Source organism: Schistocerca serialis, chromosome 2 (genome assembly GCF_023864345.2).
Source record: "Schistocerca serialis cubense isolate TAMUIC-IGC-003099 chromosome 2, iqSchSeri2.2, whole genome shotgun sequence".
Classification (NCBI taxonomy): domain Eukaryota; kingdom Metazoa; phylum Arthropoda; class Insecta; order Orthoptera; family Acrididae; genus Schistocerca; species Schistocerca serialis.
In genome coordinates, this window is record NC_064639.1 from 29112986 (window position 1) to 29140630 (window position 27645).

Consider the following 27645-nt stretch of genomic DNA (forward strand, 5'->3'; position numbering starts at 1 on the left):
TAAGGCCCTTCAAACTGTACAATGGATGTTTGCCTCACATGCAGAAAATGTTTGGCTTCTGCCACATTCCCCTCATGCCAGACATTGGAAACATTTTGTATGTACAAAATCAGTATTTGAGACAGGAGTAAATCCTAGCATTGATTCAGGGTTCATAATTGGGATGATTCAGGAACTTGAAAAACAAGAGTATGCGACCTGAACAATGTTAGTATTGATGGGGTCTCCACAGGAGTAGTGAGAGATAGCCAGATTCCCTTTCTTTGTATTGTGAAGTGGACCACCTGCTCTCTGCTAATGGGGCAATGTGATATCCAGATGTAGATTGCATGGAAGTCTGCTCAAGCGAGGTTGTTGTCTGATCTAAACCAACATTGGTACTCAGGTGAGTCAGTCAATTTGTAAAATCAAAATGTGATGGCAAAGCATCCAGATTTGTGTATGTAACCAAGCAGCTCAGGTAACTTGCCATGATCTCATGTTCTGTGGCAGTTTCTGGATTGTACCATGACTGAAGTATATGGAAGTGATACACCACACTGTGTTGGGCAGATTTGTATGCTCTGGATACAAACTAGAGGTCAGTATTTGTGTATCATATTTCTGTACCAAGATTTTTGCATCAGTATTAATTGCATGTATCTCATAAACAGCATTGATCAAATTATTTGAATAGCCTGAAAGGTCAGGCATAACTGTCACAGTACGTGCAGTGTATAGCATTTGTGTGTGTCAGCTGATCAATTGATGCAGCAGAATAATACGAGAATAGGATATATGTTGCTAACGTTGAGGTGTCAAGTAGGGACAGAGCACATCTCCTTCTGCTTGGCGGTAAAATACTTAAGCCAAATGGCATATGATTATTATACAAATTATTTCCTGATTTTGATGACATGTAATGTTGATTTAGCCTGAAATTCCTCCATAATTAACATGCATGGTGCCTTTGGCGTTTGAAAAGACCAAAGAAAGATTTTGTTGCCATAATGAAACATTTTTTAAAGCATTAGTTCGTCATCACTTACTAGTCAATTGAACATTTTGAAGGATCTCTTTTATAGTATTCTCCTGTATTGTAATATTGATTCCAAATCTGCTACATGGAGGTGAACGTTTATCATTTGCAGGTCTGGAGTCAATGACATATTTGATATATTGAACAGTTTCAATAGTGTCCTTGTGTAGAAGATACTTCAACGGCTAAACTACTAGTCATGAAAATATGAGTGATGCCATACTTTTTGCATTGCTCATCTACTTACACTAAAGTGCATTTTGTTAATCTGGCGTGTTATTGTTAAGTCACTCTTTTGTTACTAACAAACGGCATGATTTTCAAGCTATTACTTAGCAAAATGCCTTTGTCAGGGTACTACCTCCAGTAGTATTTCAACAGATGAGTGTATAAGGAAGCCCATATGCTCTTGCTGTTACCTGCTGGATTCAGAAAATGTTTTATTTAATACTTTTTTGCTGTATTATAATCACAGCTACAATACACATTGCAGATTTTTTGAGAGCTTTGATGTTATTCTTAAGCAAACAACTAGTCTTAACTGTTTAGTAATTTTGATAAACTGGTTGCTTATACAACCCATGAATCATGACAACCTGAACATTGGAACGTGGATCAACTGATAAGTAAGGCAAGACTTCAGATGCATAAAGGAATTTCATTGCATACCTGGTAGATGTCGTACATTTACTGTTTGGGGTCATAGTTGTGAAAGTAAGAAAATCCTTTTCTAAGTGTGTGATTTGGTTTAGGGGAGAGGACTTGTAAAGCAAATACATGTGCACTGTCATCTGACTTCCATGTTATTCTCTGCTTCTGCTTAACAGGCCACACACAAGTATAGAAAGTGTTCTGTCATAATGTTTTAAACCTGCACAAATATGACATGTGGTTTTATATTCCACTCTGGTTACCCTGTTTGTCCATTTTAGTGAAAGAAAACTGTAGAGAGCATTAGTTCTGCTTCTGTAGCATGTCAAATCTTTCTAGTTCCACTTCATTCACCACCTCCCTTACCTTTGGTTGGTATTTTGCAGTACAAACCTCAAGATTGAGATGGTCTATAATTAAGAAGCATCAGCATTACCAGTGTCATCCTGAGTTGTTTTCAAGACCTCAGCAGATTGTTTATGATCAAAACATGGCATTCTGATCTCACCTGTACGTCCATCAAAGGATACTGGCTCATTTTGTGATGTAGATGCATTGAGAAATGCATCCCAACTATACTCAGATAGAAACTTCTTGACAATTGACACTTCATGTGTTGGCGTTGGTTTCCTCCAATTAGAGCTCTCAATATCATGCCCGAACCGTTTGCTGTTGCCAAACTATCAGAACAATTGGTCAGTTCACTTCCAATTCTTTGTCCGGCATTTTTCCTTGATATATTTGGATCCTGAATCGTAGATGTGGCCCATTTATTTCGTATTTCATCACATGTGATAATCACCAGCCCCTACCCCTGCCCCTCACACACAAGATACTAATTAAATACACACATTTCATGCACAGCAGTAACCACACCACTGGATCATTCTGCACAAGATGCAATTTGGCACAGCATGCACAGTTGTTGTAATTACAGAGATTAGTTTACAATAGATAAGCCTCAAACAACATTGTGCGAAGTCAAATTTTTAAAGCGTTATGTTCAGTCATCATTGTGACAGGGTCGGCATAGTCATAGACATAACCAGACAATGTGTAACAGAGTAGCACATTGGTTAGCATAAAAATTTGACATGTAGAATTCCATAGGTTCGAACACTACCAAATACAGTGAAATCTGTTTGTTTCTAAATCTAATCTGAAGACTTTGATTGATAGTTGTATTACATTAATTTGTTTACATGTAATTGTTTATTTGTGACAGCTGCATCATTTTCATTGTCATATTGACTTTTCTATTTTATCTCATTTCTCTTTCTGTCATTCTTTTGTTGTTTGTCATTTACAAGTGCCGCATATAATCTGAAACCAATTGCCAACCAGGAATGCTCATTGATTGGAACATGCAGCTCTTGTAGGCAGTGTGAGGCTAGTTTCAGGGAACCAGTGATGGTGAGATATTACAGTTTGCTTTTAGCGATGACACTGAAATGTTTCTGCTTATAGACTTTAGCCTGAAATGCCGTGAACAAAGTGATCATGATTTTAGATTGCAATTGATGATCACAATTTTATTGTAAACATGGCAGATTACAAGGTTATGGTTAAGAGAAATTAGGAATTTGAACTGTAGCAGATGACATGTTTTGTAGCACTTAATTTAGTCATTGTTCACTTCAAATTAGCTGTTGACAGAGTATCTTGCATTTCCGTCATACCTCACTGCAGCTACTTTGAAAATTGCTCTTGTTACACATTAACAGCCCTTGCCACCCATAAATGAGCAGCAGCAGGCTGCTGATGTGACAGTAGTGCAGCAGAAAGTGACAGACGTAAACTGTACTAAGTTGCAATATCTTGTCTCAAAACACGGTTTACAGATTTTGTCCTTGTTGTCTTCAGTCCAAAGACTGGTTCGATGCAGCTTTCTTTAAGAATGCACAAATGCTATTTACTGTCAATTCTATTTTTGCACTGCTGAAATTGAATATTGCTTGTTGTTCATTTAAACTACCGTTAAAATTATGTGTTGGGTAAGAACTGCAATAATGAGGAAAGTTGCTGCTAACTTAGGTAATTGCCACATGTAGTTCAAAGTAATTGACATTCAAACTTTTCTCCTCCCTCACAATCATCCTCTTAACTTTTGTTATTGGTTGTGATTGGTTTGGCAAGATACCATCTTTCTCACACCTACCAAATGCGATATCACTAAAAGAGTGAAACTGGTTGTTCATTATCTCTGTCCTCTATCCTCACTGTCATGTCAATTACAACTAGACTAGTCACTGTTGTGAGAGACTTTCTCTTGTAGGATTATTTCCTGGGTTCTCAGATGTAACCTTAACAATATTTACACCAATGTATGCCACTGATCTCTCCTGTTTGTGGCTGCTTTTACTTAGCTTAACTGAATTAATTATTTTTATGCTTTTGTGGGGGTACAAGAGCCATTGTGTGTGGCAGTTGGATGGTATATAAATTTCATAACTGAGTGAGATTCAGTTATTTGGTCTGTATGGCTGAAGCAAGACAGTTGAGTGTCCTCAGTAGCTAGTCAACTTTATCAGTCAGGAACCAAGTTTAACAAATTCTGGTTCTTGTAGAAGGCTTTGTAATGCTTAAATATCATCCTTGCAATGGTTTTCTGGTATCATGTGCCTTAGCCTTACAAGTAACTTTGTCAAATACGTTATAACCAGTTTCACAGGACTACATGTATTGTCAGAAACTATGATTTCTTTTGAACCATGTATTTGAGGAAATGGGCAAGACTTCTAAAATGTCAGATTGCTGGAAATATCTGAGCATCAGCTTATATTGGTTGTAATCAGTCAGTCAAAAGGAACACATGAGAGGACATGTGACACTTGTAAGGAAGAGGCCAGATGCTGATACCCAATTTCCCTTCTAAGGAGCTGCACATTAACCTTGAGTTTGACTCCTCACTGGCTCTCCTGTGCCCTATCTGTCACAAACTGTTCTATCCGAGGGCAAGGGTGTATATTACTACCAGCATTCCAAAACACACACAACTTCCAGGCATGAAAAGAAGAGTTTGAAGTGAAAACCATTGAAGTATTATACCTGCAAGTTTCTTGTAATCTCTCAAATTGTACAACAAATATTTTGCCTCTGAAAAAGATTGTACTCATGGGAGGCTTGTATAATGTTGGGAGTCGTGTTGTTCATTATGGCACCCATCATTGCTTGCTACCATTGTAGTATCGTCTGTTGATGACCAATTTTTTGTTCCACCTCCTTCATTTGAAATGGAAGAACATTGATGAAATTGGGTTCTGAGCCGGATGGCATGGGGGATCTGGCACCCCTGGCATCATCATGGGGTAGCATTCTCCTGAGAGCACTTGTTTTATTTCTCTTTAATTACTTTAAAGTACTGGAAGACTAGAGGGCTTACCTGCTGTGGTGATACGATCTGACGAGGAGCCAGGAGCTGTGGGACCTATAGTCCATGACTCATTCAGCCATTGGCATTTGTCAGGTCACTGTGCAGCCTACTGGTTTTGTTCATAGTAGTAAAATTGAAACTGAAATTAGGCAAATGAAACTACAGTTGTGTATGTCTCCTCCAATGGTTTTATAGTAACAAACTGGATTCCATTTGATACTATTTCAGTACAGCTGGGAAGTCTATGCAATGCTGTTAGTTTTTGGGGAATACCAACTGGGCTGTGGCATGAATGGGAATTTGGATTGAGGAGGTAAGCGTGCAAGATAATCAGTGCAGTTATGCAAAACCACTTTGTCAGGTTATTAAATGTAGTGGTTAGTGCATCTGCATAACGAGCAGGAGGCCTGGGTTCCAATCCTGTCATTCATAATCAATTTTCATTCATCATTTCAGTCTCCGTGTTTGAGGCCTCTGGAACTATATAGTTTGATTTGAGTAAATTATGTTGCTTTAGTGGTTCTACTACTTATGTAGGTGTCTGGTTGTGTAAACTTGCATTGTACCCTAAAGAAATATGAGAATTGTAAGGGAAAGTCAATGACTAAATTGCAAAACACAAATAAATGTCAAATATTAAACTGGATGATATGGTATCAGGCTATTAGGACGGGGATGTACTGACAACTACAGAGGCTAACATTATACACAGTGTAATAAATGTAATTTGAAATACCGGTGCAGTCAGAGGAAGCAGGGCATGCACAGACAGCATTGAACATGTGCCAGTGTCCTTGTGCCGTGTGCCGCAACATCGAGAGGAACAAATTCCTCACTTTTAATACTGCTGAATTGCAATTCAGACTGACTTCAAAGTTCAGTAACAAAAGTTAGTGTTCGGAATGAATACACATTACTAAGTTGCAAACTAATGCACTGAACACTTCAGCACACAGATTACACATCATACGCTGAAGCTCTTAATACCTTACCCAGCTAAGAACGACGACCAAAGGACAACAATACGTGCTCTATCTGCTCCCTCCTCAACTATCTTGTCACTGGCATCCTTCATCCACTGTTAGCACATGCCTGTCCACCATTCCAAATTTAATAAGGATTTTCAAATGTTGCAAATGTGAAGAACACACTTGTTCAGATACAAGTAATTGGACACCATTTCCTTGTAGGTACATATTGTTAAGATACTAACATAAATACATTTTATATTCTGCATGAACTGAAAATTTTATAGCTGCTCTGCATACCATTTTAATTTTTCTCTTGCTTTACTTATCTATCTTTCATGTAAATAATAATCCACAAATTTGTGACTGAATGAACATAAAAGCAAAAACATGTTAAATGTGGTAAATGATGGAGGTGCTGCCAGTGACCTGGACACAGTAGTGACACAAGTCAACACCACAGAGATGAGAGATGGGATATAAACGCTACTACTTTTTCCAGGTTTCAAAATAAGAGTGGGACATGAGAGATAAAATTTTTGGCTTTCACATTTGTTAATTAAGCTCACACAATTTGTTGATTGTGGAGGGGGTGGGGGTGATTGAAAATGTGGCTGAACATATTATGTGAGTTGTGTTCACAAAGCTCCTACTCTTCTATCATTGAGCACAAATTGTTTTACTTTTTTTTTGTACAACAAGAAACTAGTGCTGGCATTAAAAGCATCATCTGCATCAGGGTCACCAAATTTTTTTTATTCCTCTTAAGAATTTCAACCACAACCTGCTCCCATCTGATATTACATAGAATTTTTTCTGTAAGATGCTCACCTCCTAAATCTCTCACAAGATTTATCACTTGCTTTTGCTGAGACATTATTTTTGTTGTAGTGGTATACACTGAATTAAAAATCACACTGTTCAAATGCTACCTCTCAATGAGTTTGGTATGCTGTTCATTGATTCTTACTAAACTGGTAACTATAGTGTTTTATTATCTGTAGCAATATGACATCCAAGTAACAGCAAAACTTTGCCGTGGAAAGTTTTGTGGTTGGCAGGAGAGCCAACACCGTGTTACTAGAGGAGGCCGAAAGGCACACGATTTAGCTCACGCAGGCTGGCTTGAGGTCTCGAACAGGACCAGGAAATTAGAATTCAGAAACAACAGACATAGCTGGTGGAATACTTAACTTTAATCCATTAATTATGAACGTCAGTTTTGATGGTACATAGTTCACAATATCAATAGTAACTGATAATGGCTACTTGCTAGGTCGTAGCAAATGACGTAGCTGAAGGCTATGCTAAACTAACTTCTCGGCAAATGAGAACGTACGTAGGCAGTGAACCGTCGCTAGCAAAGTTGGCTGTACAACTGGGGTGAGTGCTAGGAAGTCTATCTAGACCTGCCGTGTGGCGGCGCTCGGTCTGCAATCACTGATAGCGGCGACACGCGGGCCCGACGTATACTACCGGACCGCGGCTGACTTAAAGGCTACCACCTAGCAAGTGTGGTGTCTGGCGATGACACCACAGAAAGTGCATCTCTGGCAGTATCTACGTACTTCCTCTCCCAGTGAGTGAGTGAGTACATGAGTTGTAAATGCCACAGTAAAATTTCCAATGACTCTGTTACCCTCATACTTTTGTGCGCCAAGGCAAAACTAAATGGAATCAGTACCAATGTAGAAATTTCACTTAAATCGAGATGATGAGAAGTACCAGTGCCTCACACTGCTGGTTATTAATTAACTTAAATGTTTCTTGATATTCCTTATTCCATTTCCAGATGGAGATAGGCTTGTTTATAATGTATATGTTTCACAGATTTTTGGTTGATATCAGGTAATGCAGCACACTTTCTAAAGAATTTAGAAGTATTCTCAATGTTTTTGGACCTTTTAGGGTTATTAAAAAAAATTACAAAGAAACTGAAGCAATTTTTTTTCCAAAATGCTTCCTCAAATTGGGGTACCATTCAATCCAATGTTATACATTTGAAGGAGACCAAATTTTTACCAGATATGCATGACATGATGGCTGAGAAGCTAGATCTATTAAATTCCACCTATTATGTATATTACAAGGATAAAAAAATCACATTACATTTTAATTTTTACAATTTTTATCCTAATAAAATATTATGTTTCCTATAATTAAGTTGATTCTGCAATAAAGCTTAGGTCTACTGCCTAAGTATGGACTATTGAAAGATACAGAAAAAAATTAAAGCAATGCTATATAACTTTAGGAAATATTTGTTCCTGGAATCTGAAAAATACAGCTTATGGGAAATTCCGAATGAAGATATGAGTCCAATTAAACTGTGCCTCAGAATATTCCTGAAGCATAGTCTTCATCCTGCAGCATTTCTTCATCTTCAAGCTTTCCCTTGAATTTAATTTCAGCACTTCTTGTTTCTTCAGTAACTTCAAGAGCTGAATCTTTCAGCTTCATGCACCCATTGTCTGTCGTACACAAGCAATTTATCTTCCATATTAGAGTCACATTTTATGCCTAAATTTCTCAGGACCTCCAACCTTCCTATCACCCCATCATTGAAACATATCAATGCATCTAGTACACAAACTTTTCATGTATTTAGTCTTACAAAAACATTCTTGGGTAATCTTTCCCATATGAAATAGTAGAAATTTTCATTTGTATTCTGAGTGCCCCCATGAGGACATATAATAACAAAAAAGGGTCATTCAGATCTCTGAAAATTTGTTTCATTTCAATCATAATAGGCTCAGGAAGCGAATGTTTATGATGGTGTTTATGATGGTATATTTGATGACTTTCTTTTGCTTTTTGGTAACCACACCAAGAATCTGCTCCTCTAGGGCAAAGACCATGAACAGGGTGGTCATCTCTAGACAACTCATGAAAGTTGGCCATGCAGCTTCTCATATTGCTGTAACATAATTCAGAGGTGCTGTTCCCCCCCTGCTGGTCCGGGGGTCAGAATAGGCCCGAGGTATTCCTGCCTGTCGTAAGAGGCGACTAAAAGGAGTCCCTCCCCCTCAAGGGGGTAGTTAGTGCCTGCGTCCGGAGACGGACAGTTCCATGACCTATATTTGCGGTCATTTTGGTTTTTCACTTCTTCTCATTTCTTCCTTCCTTTGTTCTTCTCCATCTCACTGTCTCACTTACTCTTACCCTTGCCTTCTTCTCCTTGCCTTCTCTGGTCTCCGCCTCGGTGTTAGAGACAGTCTGTCCTTTCTCTCCCTCTCTCTCTTCTTTTTCCTCTTCTTCCTTCCTCTCTGTGCGCCCTTGAAGGCCGACCCACGCGTTTGCACGCATAGCCAGTGACGGGGTATCGCGTAATTCCCCGCCCTGGGTAGACAAGTAAGGCACGCACGTACCCCCTGGTAAAGGCCAGGCTCAGGGAGGGGCGATTGCCTGAGCTGATACCTTCTGACCATGCCGATTGGTCCATCCGTCTGTTTCTCAGGAGGTGTGACCTGAGGTGTAAACATTCACCTAAGGTGGGAGTGCCCTCTGAGAGGGTCCCCACAAGGAAGGAGCGCGCCATCGGAGATGCTGGCAATCATGAGGGATTCCTCCGCAATGGATTTCTCTTCTTCTTCTCTCTCGACTTCTGCCCACAAACGGAAACTTGACCAGCCACCAGTGACAAAAGTACTACCGCCTGCCCCATAGTTCCTCGTAGTTTCTCGATCTGAGGACAGAAAGGATTTTTCCTCTGTCACCCTTTCCTTATCCAGAAGGGCGTAGATGCCATAGCCGGATGTGTCAAGTCTTGTACCAGGTTGCGTAACGGTACCTTGCTACTAGAAACTGAGAGCGCCTTTCAGGCACAAAAACTGCTTTGGGCCACACTCCTGCACACGTTCCCTGTCTGGGTGGCGGCTCACCGCACTTTGTATTCGTCTCGTGGTGTCGTATATACTAGATCAGTCGACGGATTGACTGACGAGGAGATTCAGTCTTTCCTCGCTGAGCAGGGCGTGATGGCTGTCAATAGGGTCATGAAAAATGTCAACAATGACCTTGTACCGACCTGGACACTTTTCTTGACCTTTGATAGTGTTCAGCTGCCATTGCACATCAAAGCGGGCTACGAGGTTATTTCTGTTCGCCCCTATGTCCCGACACATACACGCTGCTATCAGTGTCAGCATTTTAATCACACTCGCCAGTCTTGTTCCAATGCGGCTACATGTGTCGCTTGTGGCAGGGATGCCCATGAGGGTGACTGTCCACCAAGCTATTTGCTAGTAGGAAGCCCACGCTGCTCCTAGTGGGGAAATACAGTACTCTCCTCACCTCTCCTCGGACTACCAGAGAGGTGGCGATGCAGCGACGCAGACATGCGATCTGACCTTCAGCACTACGGTCGTCCGTTCGGCCAGTGCTAAGATTGTGTGGTCGACAGCTCCTCTTCCTCCCGTCACCCCTCAGACACAAGCACCTTCATCAACTTCGGCCAAGACGAAGACCCAGAAGTCAGATGCACAGGCCTTCAAGAAGGAACCGTCCCATGCAGACTTCCTACGTACCTCGAACTCCCAGCCATCAACCAGTACTTCCACTAAATGACCTTCCAAGATGGCTCATAGGAAGCACAGTTCTCCTTCTCCGTCATGGCGCATTTCTTCTCCTGCGCCACCCAGCGGTTGCCGCTCCAATCCATCATCCGTTTCGCCTGGCCACACTGCAGGTAGGCGAACATCTGGCCGTTCACCTGCAGAGGAAGCTCCCCCTCCCGGCCATCTTAACAAGATGGCCGATGAACCTATAGAACCAGTGGACGATGACTGTGCACTTACTGATAGCGGCGGCAGTGCTTGCTCGAAGCCAGGCCATCAGCGGCCTTCGAGGTGACCCCTTCTTGCATCTTCATTTTCTTTTTCTTCTCACGATGGCACTTATTCACTGGAATATTCGCAGCATTCACTCCAACCGAGAAGACTTAAAGTTGCTTCTCCTCTTGCACAGTCCGCTCATTGTAGCCCTCCAGGAAACGAAGCTACGCCCATACGATCAAATTGCCTAGGCACACTACACCTCTGTGCGTTTTGACCTACCCTCTGTGGCAGGTATTCCGGCTCATGGAGGGGTTATGTTGCTGGTCTGGGATGATATTTACTACTATCCCATCACATTGCACACCAGCCTGCAGGCAGTTGCTGTCTGAATTACTCTCCCCACTTTTACATTTTCCACTTGTACCGTTTACACTCCATCGTCGTCTGCCATTACCAGGGCAGACATGATGCAAATTATTGCTCAGCTACCTGCACCATTTTTGTTAACTGGAGACTTCAATGCCCACCATCCCCTTTGGGGCTCTCCAGCATCCTGCCCGAGGGGCTCCCTGTTAGCAGACCTTTTCAACCAGCTCAATCTTGTCTGCCTCAATACTGGCGCCCCTACTTTTCTTTCGGACACATCTCACACCTATTCCCATTTAGACCTCTCTGTATGTACTATCCAACTTGCACGCCGGTTTGAGTGGTATGCACTTTCTGATACATATTCGAGCGACCACTTCCCGTGCGTTATCCATCTCCTGAATCATACCCCCTCTCCGTGTTCAACTAGTTGGAACATCTCCAAAGCAGACTGGGGGCTCTTCTATTCCAGGGTGACCTTTCAGGATCAAACCTTCACAAGCTGCGATAGTCAGGTCACACATCTCATGGAAGTCATTCTCACTGCTGCTGAATATTCCATCCATCACACTACTTCTTCTCCAAGTCGTGTACCGGTTCCCTGGTGGACTGCAGCATGTAGAGGCACTTTACATGCTTGTCGACATACTTTATGCACCTTTAAACGCCACCCTACAGTGGCGAATTGTATCAATTATAAACGATTACGTGCGCAGTGTCGTCGTGTTATTAAAGAAAGCAAGGAAGCCAGCTGGGCTGCTTTCACAAGCACCTTCAACAGTTTTACCCCTTCTTCTGTTGTCTGGGGTAGCCTGTGCCGGCTATCTGGCACTAAGGTCCATTCAACAGTTTCTGGCTAGACGGTCGCGAATGACGTCCTTGTGGCCCCTGAGGATGTCTCCAATGCCTTCGGCCGCTTTTTTGCAGAGGTTTCGAGCTCCGCTCATTACCACCCTGCCTTCCTCCCCCGAAAACAGGCAGAGGAGGCTAGGCCACCTAACTTTCGCTCCTCAAATCGTGAAAGTTATAATGCCCCATTCACGATGCGGGAACTCGAAAATGCACGTTCCCGGTCACGGTCCTCCGCTCCAGGGCCTGATTCTATTCATATTCAGATGCTGAAGAACCTTTCTCCTGCGGGTAAAGGTTTTCCTTCTTCGTACTTATAATTGCATCTGGATTGAGGGACATGTTCCCGCATGCTGGCGCGAGTCTATTGTTGTACCGATTCCTAAGCCGGGGAAGGACAAGCACTTGCCTTCCAGTTATCGACCCATCTCGATTACCAGCTGTGTCTGTAAGGTGATGGAGCGAATGGTTAACTCTCGTTTGGTTTGGCTGCTTGATTCTTGACACCTACTTACCAATGTACAACGTGGATTTTGTAGGCGCCGCGCTGCTGTTGACCATCTGGTTACCTTGTCGACCTTCATTATGAATAACTTCTTGCGGAAGGACCCGACTGCGGCTGTGTTCTTTGATTTGGAGAAGGCTTACAACACCTGTTGGAGGGCGGGCATTCTCCGCACCATGAATACATGGGGCCTTTGTGGTCGCCTCCCTCTTTTTATTCGCTCCTTTTTAATGGATCGACAGTTCAGGGTATGTGTGGGTTCTGTCCTGTCAGACACTTTTCGCCAGGAGAATGGAGTGCTACAGGGATCAGTTTTGAGCGTTGCTCTCTTCGCCATAGCGATCAATCCGATATGGATCACCTTCCAGCTGATGTATCACGCTCCCTTTTCGTGGACGATTCTACCATCTATTGCAGCGCGCAGTGTTCATGTTTCCTGGAGTGCTGTCTTCAGCGTTCTCTTGACCGTCTTTACTCCTGGACTGTCGCCAATAGCTTCTGTTTTTCTGCCGAGTAGAAGGTCTGTATTAACTTCTGGCACTACAAAAAGTTTCTCCGATCATCCTTATGACTCGGTCCCGTTGCTCTCCCATTCATGGAGACAACAAAATCTTTAGGTCTTACATTTGACAGGAAACTTAGCTGGTCTCCACATGTGTCATACTTGGCTGCCCGTTGTACATGTTCTCTAAATGTCCTCCGTGTTCTCAGTGGTATGTCATGGGGAGTGGATCGAACTGTCCTACTTTGCCTATATCGGTCAATTGATCGCTCCAAGCTGGATTATGGGAGCTTTGTATACTCCTCTGCATGGCTGTCCATCTTACGCCGCCTCAACTCCTTGCAACATCGGGGTTTATGTCTTGCGATCGGAGAGTTTTATACTAGTCCCGTCAAGAATCTTCATGCTGAAGCCGGTGAATTGCCACTCACCTACCGTCGCGATATACTGCTTTGTTGGTATGCCTGTTGGCTACTGTCAATGCCCGGCCACCCGTCTTATCATTCCTTTTTTGACGACTCTCTCGACCGTCAATGCGGGTTGTATGTCTCTGCCCTGCTACCCCCTGGAGTTCGCTTTCGTCGCCTCCTTCAACACCTTGAATTTTCACTCCCTGCAACCTTTAGAATGGGCGAGAGCCACACGCCATCTTGGCTCCAGGATCAGGTTCGCGTTCACCTTGACCTCAGCTCACTCCCAAAGGAGGCTACCCCTGGTTCGGTATACCACTCCCGTTTTGTCGAACTTCGTTCGAAGTTCATTAATATGACCTTCATTTATACAGATGGCTCTAAAACCAATGACGGGGTCGAGTGTTCTTTTATTGTTGGGGCACAAAGTTTCAAATATCGGCTCCATGGCCATTGTTCGGTCTTCACAGCTGAGCTCTTTGCCCTCTACCAGGCTGTTCTTTACATCTGCCACCGGCATTCTGCTTATGTCATCTTCTCTGATTCCCTGAGCGCCATCCAGAGCCTCAGTGATCTGTATCCGGTTCACCCTTTCGTGCACCGAATCCAACGCTCTCTTCAGCAGCTGGTGGACGATGGTTCTCGGGTTAGCTTTATGTGGGTTCCTGGCCATGTCGGTATCCCTGGGAATGAAGCTGCAGATGCCGCAGCCAAGGCTGCGGTCCTCCAGCCTCGGACAGCTTCTTGTTGTGTCGCTTCATCAGATTGTAGAGGGTCATTTGTCAGCGCATTTTATCGCTGTGGCATCCCGATTGGGCTGCACTTATGGACAACAAGCTTCGGACCTTGAAACCTCTTCCCGCGGCTTCGGCGCCCTCCTCACACCTTTCTCGGCGGGAGGAGGTCGTTTTGGCCCGGTTACGAATTGGACACTGCCGGTTCAGCCATCGCCATCTGCTGACTGCTGCGCCGGCGCCGTTCTGTCCATGTAGGCAATTGCTGACGGTCTGCCACATTTTAACGTCCTGTCCAGATTTTACTACACTGCGTCTTGATCTTGGCCTGCTATGTACTCAGGATGCCATTTTAGCAGATGACCTAGGAGCAGCTGCTCGCGTTCTTCGTTTTATCAACTTGACAAACCTGTCTAACGACATTTGATTATGCTGTTTTTTTTTTTTTTTAATCCTATGCCTGTTACTACATCTTATATAGTGTTGTCCCTTTAAGTTGCTGTTTTAACCTTGTGCTTCGTGGTGCATTCCTAACTTAGTCTGGGCGCTAATGACCATTGTAGTTGTGTGCCCTAAAACCACAAAAAAAAAAGGTGCAGTTCATGTAATAGCCAGTCCATAGTAACTCTGAAGGAGGTCTATTCCAGTTTCTGTTGACATGCCTCAGCCAGACAGAGATCATCCATCTGATAACAACTTTCCTGTCATTTCTCTTTGTAGCTTCCTCAATCTAGCACCCATCCTCTTTTGTACATGTCTACAACACTCAAGTTTCTTTACCAAGGTATCACCATAAACATTGAACTCATTAATTTTATTGAAAGCTTTAGAGTCCCTATTGCCTGGGTACTCCATATATGTAACATTATAAATGGGCATCACTCTCAGAAATATTTTAAGAGCTCCACCACACCCCTCCATACCTCCTCTGTAACCATCATCATTCTTAGAACACTGATGTTCAATATGTCCTCCAGTGTTACCATGGCAGGTATGGCAGTACTTAGATAAGCACTCAACATCAACCACTTTTCCATTCTCTAGAGAAGTACCACTTAAAACACGATTCAAAGAACAATGTCCTCAACGTTTTCATGTACCATCAAATGCAACAACAATGTCTCTGGTTCCAATAATATTTACAGATTCTTCTACTGCACATTTCATAGATGCTTTAGACACAACAGTCAAGGCACCTAAAAGTGTTTTATGTACTTATTGTTCCTAGTGCGAGGAGGGGGAAGGTCCATCAAACTACAAAACACTTGAGAGCCTTTTTCCCTTTTCGTATTGCACACATGCATACACCAACTTCAAAATCACATTATATGAATTACGCACAAAATACGAAGTCATTTTCGAGATTTATTGCAGGATCTGCACAGAAAAACTACTTTTGATGCTAAACCCTTCCTGCTAGTTTGTTGTTCAGTTATTTCCAGACAGCCTATAAAATCACACTGCTTACATTTCACCACTTCCTTTATCAAAGCAGATAAGGTGCCCACATCAACAACAACAAATCCACTACAAACAGTGTCACCGTTAACACAAAAATTTGAATCAGCAGTAGGATTGGCGGGAGATGATACATACGTTACTTTCAATAGTGTGGCTTCCTTTGCTTGTTAACTGGTTACCATGGAATTTCCTTTTATTGAATTTCTTGATGCATGGCACAGTTTGCACTTATTGCGCACTAAATGATATATATAATAGAAGGAAACATTCCACGTGGGAAAAATTATATATAAAAACAAAGATGAGGTGACTTACCGAACAAAAGCGCTGGCAGGTCGATAGACACACAAACATACACACAAAATTCAAGCTTTTGCAACAAACTGTTGCCTCATCAGGAAAGAGGGAAGGAGAGGGGAAGATGAAAGGAAGTGGGTTTTAAGGGAGAGGGTAAGGAGTCATTCCAATCCCGGGAGCGGAAAGACTTACCTTAGGGGGAAAAAAGGACAGGTATACACTAGCACACACGCACATATCCATCCACACATACAGACACAAGCAGACATCAATATATATATATGTGTGTGTGTGTGTGTGTGTGTGTGTGTGTGTGTGTGTGTGTGTGTGTGTGTGTGTGTGTGCGTGCGTGCGAGTGTATAGCTGTCCTTTTTTCCCCCTAAGGTAAGTCTTTCCGCTCCCGGGATTGGAATGACTCCTTACCCTCTCCCTTAAAACCCACATCCTTTCGTCTTTCCCTCTCCTTCCCTCTTTCCTAATGAGGCAACAGTTTGTTGCAAAAACTTGAATTTTGTGTGTTTGTTTGTGTTAGTTTGTGTGTCTATCGACCTGCCAGCGCTTTCTTTTGGTAAGTCACATCATCTTTGTTTTTAGATATAATTTTCCCACGTGGAATGTTTCCCTCTGGGATCAGGAAAGACTATAGAATTTAATACAGTCATATATATTGTGGAAAAATTGAAATTTTTAAAGTACCCTTTATCTTTAATGTGTTTACTTCAATTATTTTTAGAGCAGTGGCAATACGCAAATTATTAACAGGAATATTGAAAATGCATGGAGGTAGATTTCTGTAAAAGCTCCCGTCCCCCTCACCAAAATAGATGTTGCGTCCATAATCCAGCATATTTGGACTTCCATGAAAGCCATTAAAATGTATTTGTCAATCTATTTTTACCTCCCTCTATAAATCTTCTTTCACTTCAGTGACAGGTTTGCACTTGGTAGTGTTCGTTATGACTTGTGACCCATTTCTGACAACTTCAGGTTCGGAGCAGCCCGTTTCCAAAACTTCATTTTGTTTACTGAATCACAACTTCTCATATTATGCCTTGTGCATGTGGAAATTCTGGCCATTGGTTTTGCACTCTGTCTCAGGCATATGTTGGAATTTTTTATTTTTAATCGCGTTGTTTTGCACAAAACCAAACTTTAAGAACATGGTTTAAAACTCTTCACCTTTGGAGTAATTTTTGATTACACAAATGACCCAGATATGTGCTTAACATTTCATGTGTCTAACACATGTGCCTATTTTGCCCTATTTGGTTTAATGTCTCTGAAATAGGTGTTTGAACTGTTTGAGCCCAAACAAGGCATACATCCTGTGCCCTCTTTTGATTGTCATGAAAGTTCCGTTATCTACAATTATTTGAGGTGCATTATCAATGTTAGTCTGTACTTCAGTTAATGCTGCATTAATCTCATGCAGTAGAAACTCTTTATTTATTCCATTTGATGCTTCATTGCAGTGAGTGAATTGCCGGTGGATTTCATCCTCTCCAGTTCACACTAACACTCACCCACAACCTCTACTGACCTTTACCACATGCTCTTGCACATTGATGCTGTAAGGGATATTAGATTTGAAGATGTACAGGTACTTTTCCCTTCATTAGGTACTGTGGTAACGATGACACCACTTCCTAGCCACTTTCCCCTTGCACGTAGCTGATCTCCATTACTTGTATGACTTCATTTTTGGACAACCATGTTGATAACATGATTAAACAGTATCTTTCCTAGAATTTGGCCTTTGGTGCAAGTAATGCTTCAATGTTCAGTTGACGTGTTTTATTACTTGGTCCCACTTCTGTAGATCTTTGGCCCTGGTAAAGAGCTGTTGATGTGATGATGAGTCATTCGTTCCCTGACTGGTATGTACTTCTCATGTAGTTGGGAGATTAGCCACTTGTGTTTCTTTTTTAGTGCCACTCAGGGATCACATGTAGGGTCCTTTGAGGTTGACATGTGTGCTTGTGAAGCTGCATTGACCCCTGAAATAGTAACAAATTTTATAACTGACAAAAGGTTAATAAAAATATATTTTACGTTGGATAACTTGTTTATAAACATATTGTACAACATATTGATAAGTTAGGACATTTAGTTTTTAAAAGAGATTTACTATTCCATAAGATTTTGAGCTCAGTGGCAAGGAGATCGAAAATTTTTACAGCAGCATACATAGCATCTCTCTGCAGCAGAGACAGTGTATGTAATTCTTTTGTTTAGTGCCACACCTGTGAATTTTTGAGTTCTGTCACGAAGGATCCAGTCTCCAGGAACACGAAACATTAGAGAAAATCAGTGTTGAGAAACAGTAGTCAGTTGTCTCAGCTGGCTAAATTACTTGCAATGGGAGGTTGATGGACTCATTCTATATATGATTATTTTTACTGCTCAGTAGGGAGATGATATTTGATTAAGGAAGAGTTCCCCCAGGAACCTGATTATGTGCTGGTTATTCAGTGTCACTGAGTGTTTGTCTGGCTTTTCATGACTTCATGTAAATTGCGTAAAATTTATTGTGTTTAGCTTGGCAGGAAGGGAGTTAACAAACCTGCTACAGAATTTTGGTGAAATGTCGTTGGAGATTGTGTTAGACAGATATTCTATTACAATGATGGTGTCATCTGTAAACATTGTACATTTCCACTGTGCACCATTGACTACTGCAGGCAGATCTTAGCATAAACCAGAGACACTGAAGGACTCAGAAGGACAGAAGGTGTTACTTTACCCAAACACTGTTCCGGCTGTATTACTAAGTGACTAATCAGGTTCATGACACACAGTGCCTGTTGCATGTAGCCTACATAAGTGCTTTCTTTGATTTTCAATATTTCATACAAATGTGAGGTGAATTTAAACTCCTGCCATAATTTAGTACATATAACATGTTCAAATGTGTGTGAAATCTTGTAGGACTTAACTGCTAAGGTCATCAGTCCCTAAGCTTACACACTACTTAGCCTAAATTATCCTAAGGACAAACAAACACCCATGCCCAAGGGAGGACTCGAACCTCCGCCGGGACCAGCCGCACAGTGCATGACTGCAGCACCTGAGACCTCTCGGCTAATCCCGCAGGGCTTAGTACTTATAACAAAAATTTAACCCTGTAGGACGAGTATTACAGTCAGAAACAGTGCGTGTATGTCTTGCAGCAGTGTAGCTCAAGTTGCACAAATTGTACACACTGCATATATCCCATGTTTCATAATGAGAGCACTATGTGATTTGCAAAAAACTTCAAACATAATTTCAAACCTCTCCTAAATACTTAATGTCAGAACATAGTTGTTCATTTCTAAAGCAGTCAGAAGTATGAAGTTGTTTTATACCTTGTAGTTTGAGTCTTTAAACATACTGAATATGATTTATATTTATTTATTATGCATCATAATTTGAGCGTATTTTTATAATAATGTGGCTCATCACTCATGCTAGAAATTCTCTTATGCAGATGTAACAATAATATACATACTAAATGATTACAAAGTATTATTAAAAATTTCAGTTATACATTACTCTTCTAAATGTACTGCACAGATAAGTAATGGGTACATGTGTTTGCTGAAATGTATTCTGCCATTGTCCTAATAACCTGAATATTAGTTGTCTGTTACACTGTTACATACATTACAACTTGAAGAAGCAGTTCATGGACGGTATTTTCTTTTTCAAAATGATTATCATATTTGGAGGCTGTGGACCTGCATATAATCAAATGTGGCTACAATAACTGCTGGTCAGGAAGGAATATCTGCAGATGTGAATTTGTTAATGACATTGTAAATATGTGATTGTCATTACTTTTTAAATTTTATGCTAAAGTATGTTTTCTATGAATAAATAATTTAGAAACACACAGAGGAATTTATGGCAAGTTATATTCACTTTGTGTTAGGTAACCTGTGTGTATAGGGAATTACCATATTTTGCCTTGGTTAAATTGTTACCTGCACGCATTTATATCATTACCACAATAGCAGTATGATTTCCTAAAATTGTAGTATCTCTCAACTTTGATATTTCTATTTGATGATTTTCTACATAATGACATTCTGCATTTGTAACACAATGTAAGAGGGACATTCAATAAGTAATGCAACATATTTCAATTCTCGGCCAATGTCACTTCGAAAAATTCTGCATTTAACATCTTCGGATATGATGAAGCTATAGGGGCTGAAGTAGGAAAGAAAAGTTGCAATAAGTGGCAGCACTATTTGTGCCTTAAAAATGGTGTCTGTAACAGAGGTGTATTGCAAGCAGGGACCTGTTGAGTTTTCAGTGCAAAAGCTGACCATCACAGATATTCATAGGCACTTGCAGAATATCTACAGAGACCTGGTAGTGGAAAAAAGAAGCATGCCATTTGCACACAGTTGTGATTCTGCAATGTTGGAACATGCGAACACTCTGATTGTGATCTGGCAATCATGAAGGATGGAACACCTTGCTGCTCAGCTGGACGTCTCTGTTGTCAGTGCAGCCACACTCGTACACCAGTTAGGGTACTCAAAGGTGTGCCCCGCTCTGTTCCACCAAACTGGAGACTGTAAACACCAACGAATGACCACCTGTGCGAAACTGTCTGCACATTACAAGGGTTAAAGTGATAATTTTTGTCAAACATTGTCAGACGGTGAAACACTCCGAGTTGAGAAACGAGACAGCAATCTACAGAGTGGCACCACATCACCTGCTCTGAAGAAAAAGTTCAAAGCTGCATCCTCAACCAGTGAAGTCATGATGGTGGTCTTCTCGAATTTTGAAGTTGTTATTCTGTGTGATTATCTCCATCATGGTGTAGTGTTTGCACTACCATCATGAAGTTGATGAAACAACTTCAGCATGTACATCACCACAAAAATGGAAATGAACTCTTCTTTCCATGACATTGCAAGACCTCACCAAATCTGCACACCTGAGAGGAGCACACATACTTCATTGGGACAAAGAGATGAAATCCAGATGGTGCGATGTCCAGACTGTTGGGGAGACAAGGAAGAACTGTCCATTCTGCACTCTGCAGAAAGCAGTGTGTGGATGATGGGGGCGGTTGTTGATGCAACAAGATGGTGCTGTCATCAATTAGTAGAATGGTGTCATGAGGCATACAGGCCCTCCCAGTAAGGTGGTGTAAGGCCATCAAATTGGACAGAAATTGTGCTGAAAACTCGGGTTTTGTATCATAGATCATAGGAAATAATGTGGTGTAATGGGATCCTGAATAAAGCCAACCTGCTTTCAGAAAAATTATTGCGTTACTTACTGAACACCCCTCATATAATTAAGCCAGCATTTTAGACAATCGAATGTTCCAAATTAGTAATATGGAATGTACTATCTTGTGTGTTATGATTAGCTCAAACAATCTGCATAGTTACTTCAAGTGTAATAGATGTCAGGAAATTTCTTTTAACACTTAGTATTTAATGTTATATCTCTCTGTAGTGGCTACAGAGGCTTGTTAGATGTTACATTTCATTAATGTTTCTATGTTGCAAATATTACAGTTTAAAAAATTTAATATCAGCAAGGTACCAGGTACTTGGAAGGAATATCTAACAGCATATATTGATGCATAAAGTGCTGTTACATTTTTGAATCATTTAATGTTTCACTTTTGTATATTTACCCATTGTTAATTGTGTTATGTCCGAAGAATGTACTTGTGATGTTAGAGAACATGGTATTGTGTCAACTTGTTAGCTCAGCATAAACATGTAAATCTCACATATTAAATTTGACATTACTTTGGTTTTAAATATGGTCAGGTACCACTTGCCATAAACAGGGCAGTCATATGTGTCACACTATCTTCTTTCTAGAAACGTCTGACATTGCTTCCACTTACTTGTGTCAGACGTATTCTGTTTTCTTTTCTGTCGGTCTCTCTTGACCAACTCTTGATCTTTTCGACCCCGACGGTATTAGGTTACGAGGCCAGAGGGTGTCTTTCATTTTTCTTATTTAATCTTCTCTCTGATGGGGGAGGACCTGCTCGGGTATTGAAGAACAAGAACAAGAACAAGAGGAAGAGGAAGAGGAAGGAGTTGTGATACTACTTTGTATCTCCACAATGTGGCTAGAGAAACCTTTAGCCATGCTTGTATCAGATCAGTGATGACCATGCTGTGGAGGAGCATTATTAAATTTCTGTGAAGTTGTGCAAAAGGATGGACATTCCTGATGCACACAAAAGTAATTTGGAGGTGCCAGGTGTTCGGAGAAGACTGAAATGAATATGAGGACAGGACTTTGTAGTTGAGCATTGTTGAAAGTATATGAGGTACTGCTGTACTTCCTCACAAAAGAGTACTTCCTCAGTAAACAGTTTCCCAGATACTACCATAACTTCAGAATTACAAGGATAAAAGAAATGATAAAGTCACTATTTTGGTCATTTATTTATGTAGTCATAAATACCATATGCTCTTGGGATATTTTCATTGGTGTTACATGCATTTAATTTAAACTATGCAATCTGTTGTAAAATTGCTACAGGTTTTTCTTGCTGTACCCAGGGCATGCCAGAATTCCTATTACAGGTGTGTAAGGGTTAAAGAAGGGACTTTGTACATTTCCAGAAATGGGTTCAGTAATGAAACCTGGTGGATAAAGTTTGCTCTAGAACCTCTCTGTAATAGGATTTTTAGTGAGCAGATGGATGCCATGTGTTGAGTGTAGACTAACTGATGCTCAGTAGTCAGTTTCCTTTATATCTATTATGGACGTCATTCCACTTGATACAAGTGTTATAAATAGTACTACACAGATAGAAATTTTATATTAATTTTGTGTGTGAGTTCGTTTCTTGTCATGATTCCAATTGGTCAATTGGATTCCTTAGAAGCTTGTTGTTTGCAGTAAAGCTTATTTTGTTGCCAATATAGTGATGAAAGTTTTTGTAAGGGTTTTGTAAATTCTTGAAACTTTGTTTTGCAAGCAGTTCATTACCTGGCAGTGAAAAAAAATGCTTGCAGTTAGGAAGCTTTGCTTTAGTCTTACCTAATGGATATAAAAATGCAATAATACAAATACATCGTTATTCTGTGATGTCCATACTATTGTCAGTTTAGATATTTTTGTGGAAATGTTACCCCAGTTTGGATTTGTCAGTTATCGACTTCCATGTTTCCCTTATAAATTCAGTATTACAGTGATGAAGAATGTGATTGAAACACAATAGGTAATAGTACAATGTTTTGTTCATAGATATGTTCAGAGTGCATGTGCTGTTAGCAAGAAAGTATACATGTCACCTTTATTCTATTACAACAAACTTTTTTGTTGTTCACAAGTTACTGCAATAATTTCTTTGTATTCACAATATCAACACCATCGTGACAATGGTATGTACACCAATTATAGTGATATTTCCATGTTCCTGTCATTCATATGTGAAAATTTAGTACCTTACCATCCAGATATTGTAAAGGTACCAGTAAATTGCTAATTGTTTAGACTCTGATGCCCTGTTGTACACAAGAGTTAAACTTCTGACTGGTTTGCAAATATTTAATGAGCTAAATGTTCCACTTAAAGCATAAGTGCAATCATCTGCTAAACTTTTTCTTCCTTACATGCTTGAAGTTCATCAGAAGTCTGTAAGTGCACTCATCCTGAAATACTCAACAAATAGAGTGTGGGTATTTGCACACATGATCAGTTACACTGCCTTGGCAAGCACACTGTTTCCCACTGTACTACTTGCCAATACCTACTCGCTAAGATGTGTAGTCTTATGTTAAAAATGTCTTGTTGTGTTAAAGTCTGTCAATAATTATTCAAAATATTTTTTTATAGTTCCTGGAAGGCATTAATTAGGCAACTTGCAACTGGTACCGATTCCCTGATATACAGCTGAATCTCCAGTAGCCCAGTGTAAGAGTTAACTTGAAGGTCAGTTACTGGAACAGCATTAGTTTAATAAGTGATGATGTCATTCATTGTTATGTAAGTAACTTCTGTGCCTAAAGTTTGTTTCGCAATACTGTCTGATTGTAAAGTGACTTTTTTTAACATAATAAGCCTTGAGTTATTAATATCAGTGCATCTTCATTGGGGCTCTTGTCTATTTTTATTACACTAGCCATTGGCTACAGATTTTTCTCCATCAGTGCATGTCCACTCTATGCACATTTCTTACTTAATGTGTCAGAATTTTGGGTACATGAACATTGATTAGTGTAGATATTGTTTGCGTAGATGGTTGTTGGGTGATCATAAATCATTAACTCAATCCATTAATTTATGGCTAATGATAGAAGCAGTTCCTAGTTGTGGAAGGTTCTTCATTCTCCTATATCTTTCTGTACGAGCTCTGATTTCCCTTATCTTAACTTGGTGATCAATTCTCCCTATGCAAGTCAGTGTGAACAAAATATTTTCACATTCGGAGAAGGAAGTTGGTTACTGGAATTTCGTGAGAAGATTCTATCGCAATGAAAAACACCTTTCTTTTAATGATGTCCATCCCAAATCTCGTATCATATCTGTGACAATCTCTCCCATATTTCACTATAATACAAAAGCTGCTGCTTTTCTTAAAGTTTTTTGATGTACTCAGACAGTGCTATCTGGTGAGAATTCCACACCGTGCAACAGTATTCTAAAAGTGGGCTGACAAGCATAGTGTAGGCAGTCTTGTTAGTAGGTCTGTTGCATTTTCTAAGTGTCTTGCCAATAAAACACAGTCTTTGGTTAGCCTTCCCCACATAATTTTCTGTGTTTTCCTTCCAATTTAAGTTGTTCATAATTGTAATACCTAGGTATTTAGTTGAATTTACAGCTTTTAGATCACACTGATTTATCGTGTAACTGAAGTTTAACGAGTTCCTTCTAGCACTCATGTGGATAACCTCACACTTTTCATTATTCAGAGCCAACTGCCACTTTTCCAACAATTCTGATCCTTTTTTCTAAATCGTTTTGCAGTTTGTTTTGATCTTCTGATGACTTTATTAGTCGATAAACGACAGCGTCATCTGCAAACAACTGAAGACTGCTGCTCAGATTGTCTCCCAAATAATTTATATAGATCAGGAACAGCAAAGGGCCTACAGCACTACCTTGGGGAATGCCAGAAATCACTTCTGTTTTACTCTATGACTTTCCTACAATTACAATGAACTGTGACCTCTCTGACAGGAAATCACTGATCCAGTCACATAACTGAGATGATATTCCATAATCACGCAATTTCACTACAAGCTGCTTGTGTGGTACCTACAGTGTCAAAAGCCTTATGGAAGTCTAGAAATATGGAACCAATCTGAAATCCCTTGTCAATAGCACTCAGCGCTTCATGTGAATAGAGAGTTAGTTGTGTTTCACAGGAATGATGGTTTGGGGATTTCAATATTCAGTCTTGCTACAACAGTCCTGTGTTCACTAATCCCTGAATCAGTTTTGATGCTCGTTATTAACTCAGGATTATTTGTTACTAAGAAGTCAAGCGTGTTTTCACAACCGTTTACTGTTCGCGTGGGCTCATGAACTAATTGCTCGAGATCATTTTCAGAGAATGTGTTTAGCACAATTTCAGATGATAATTTATGCGTTCACCAACATATCGAGGGTAAATTAAAGTCACCACCAACTATTATTGTATGATTTGGGTATGTGTTTGAAATCAAACTCAAGTTTTCTTTGAACCTTTCAGAAACTGTGCCATCTGAATTGGGAGGTCGGTAAAAGAATACAATTATTATTTTATTCCATTTGCCAACAATGACCTCTGCCCATACTAATTCACAGGATGTATCTACTTCAATTCCGTGACAAGTTAAACTACTTCTGACAGCAACAAACACGCCTCCGCCAACCGTGTTTAGCCTATCCTTTCGGAACACCGTTAGGTTCTTCACAAAAATTTTGGCTGAGCTTATATCCAGCTTTAGCCAGCTTTCAGGGCCTATAACGATTTAAGCATCAGTGCTTTCTATTAGCACTTGGAGCTCTGGTACTTTCCCAACACAGCTACGACAATTTACATCTATTATACCAGTGGTTCCTGTATCTACATTTTTCCTGTGTTCAACCTGCACCCTTTGTAACTGAAGTGCTTCTTGTGTTTTCCCTGAGACCCTCTAACCTAAAAAACCACCCAGTCGACGCCACACAGACCCTGCTACCTGTGTATCCGCCACCTGTATATAGTGGGCACCTGACCTATTCAGCGGAACCCGAAACCCAACCACCCTTTGGCGCAAGTCGAGGAATCTGCAGCCTACATGGTCGCAGAACCATCTGAGCCTCTGATTCAGACCCTTCACTCGGCTCTGTACCAGAGGTCCAGAATTAGTCCTGACGACTATGCTGCAAATGGTCAGCTCTGCTTTAGTCTTGCAAGCAAGAATGGCAGCCTTTACCACTTCTGTTAGCCGCTCGAAACCAAAGAGAATCTCTTTTGATCCAAAGTGACACACGTAATTGGTACCAACTTGAGCAACCACCTGCAGTTGGCTGCACACTGTGCACTTCATGGCATCTGGGAGTACCCTTTCCACATCTGGAGTGACTCCACCCGGTATGCACACGGAGTGCACACTGGACTTCTTACTGTTCTTGTCAGCCAAGTCCCTAAGGGGGCCCTATAATGCACCTAACGTTGGAGCTCCCAACTACCAATAATCTCAGCCTCTGTGATTGCCCAGATCTTGGAGGCTGAGTGGTTTCACTGAAACAGGACAGGTGACAGCATCTAGCTCAGTGACAGTGTCAGCCACAGATAGCACCTGGAAACTGTTTGTCAGACAAACTGGAGAGGCCTTATGTGCAGCCGCCTGGGAAGTCTTTCACCATGTGCTTCGCCCCGGGGCAACCTCCCACTCAACAGGTTGGGGTCAGCCTCAGTGCGAGCAGTAACTGGGTTGGCCACCAGTGAGGACTGATCAGAGGACTCTGACGTGCTGGACGTCAGTTGGATCCCCACGGCCGGCCCACAACAGTGGTGCCCATCCACTGCAGCCTCAAGCTCTGTAATGGAAGCCATCACAGCCTGAAGCTGAGAGCGAAGTGTCACCAACTCGGCTCGCATCCGCACACAACAATCACAGTCCCTGTCCATACAAAAGACCATGGAAGACTAAACTATGCAAACTGTCAGCACATGCTGTGCAACTCTACTGTAGAACCTGCCAAAAACACGAACTGTGTCTAGTAATATGCGTATATTCAAAAACCTAACTACCGAAGCACTCAGCTGAAACTAAATAATTTGACCCTGATTTGGAGCTTGTAATATGTCACAAAATCAGTTTACTTTCTGACATAAATGAAAACGCAAGAACTGTGGCTATTAGATGTTAAATTTACACGCAGAAACTCAAGAAATTAAACTATTAAAGTAGACAGATGATATAATAAAATTCGCTCCTGGTTAGGAAGTCGTAAATGACAAATGCGGTTACTTATCTGTTGCTGCATCTGTCGCAGTCAGCTACTGCTGCCTGAGTACTGCTATGACATGTTTGCGCACTTCCATTCTTTCATTGTTCCCCTCTATTACTGTGATTCAGTACATTTACAATTGAAAAGAAGGCAAAGTGCTGGAGTGTTTCTCTAGAATGTTTCTAAATACTTGTAATGTGGCTATTTAGAGAGACTGCTATACTCATATTCATTTTCCATGGTGGATTAAATGTACTAAGCTACCAGTAGGAATAAATTGAATTGGTACCAGTGTAGACCCCCCCGTGAACCATGGACCTTGCC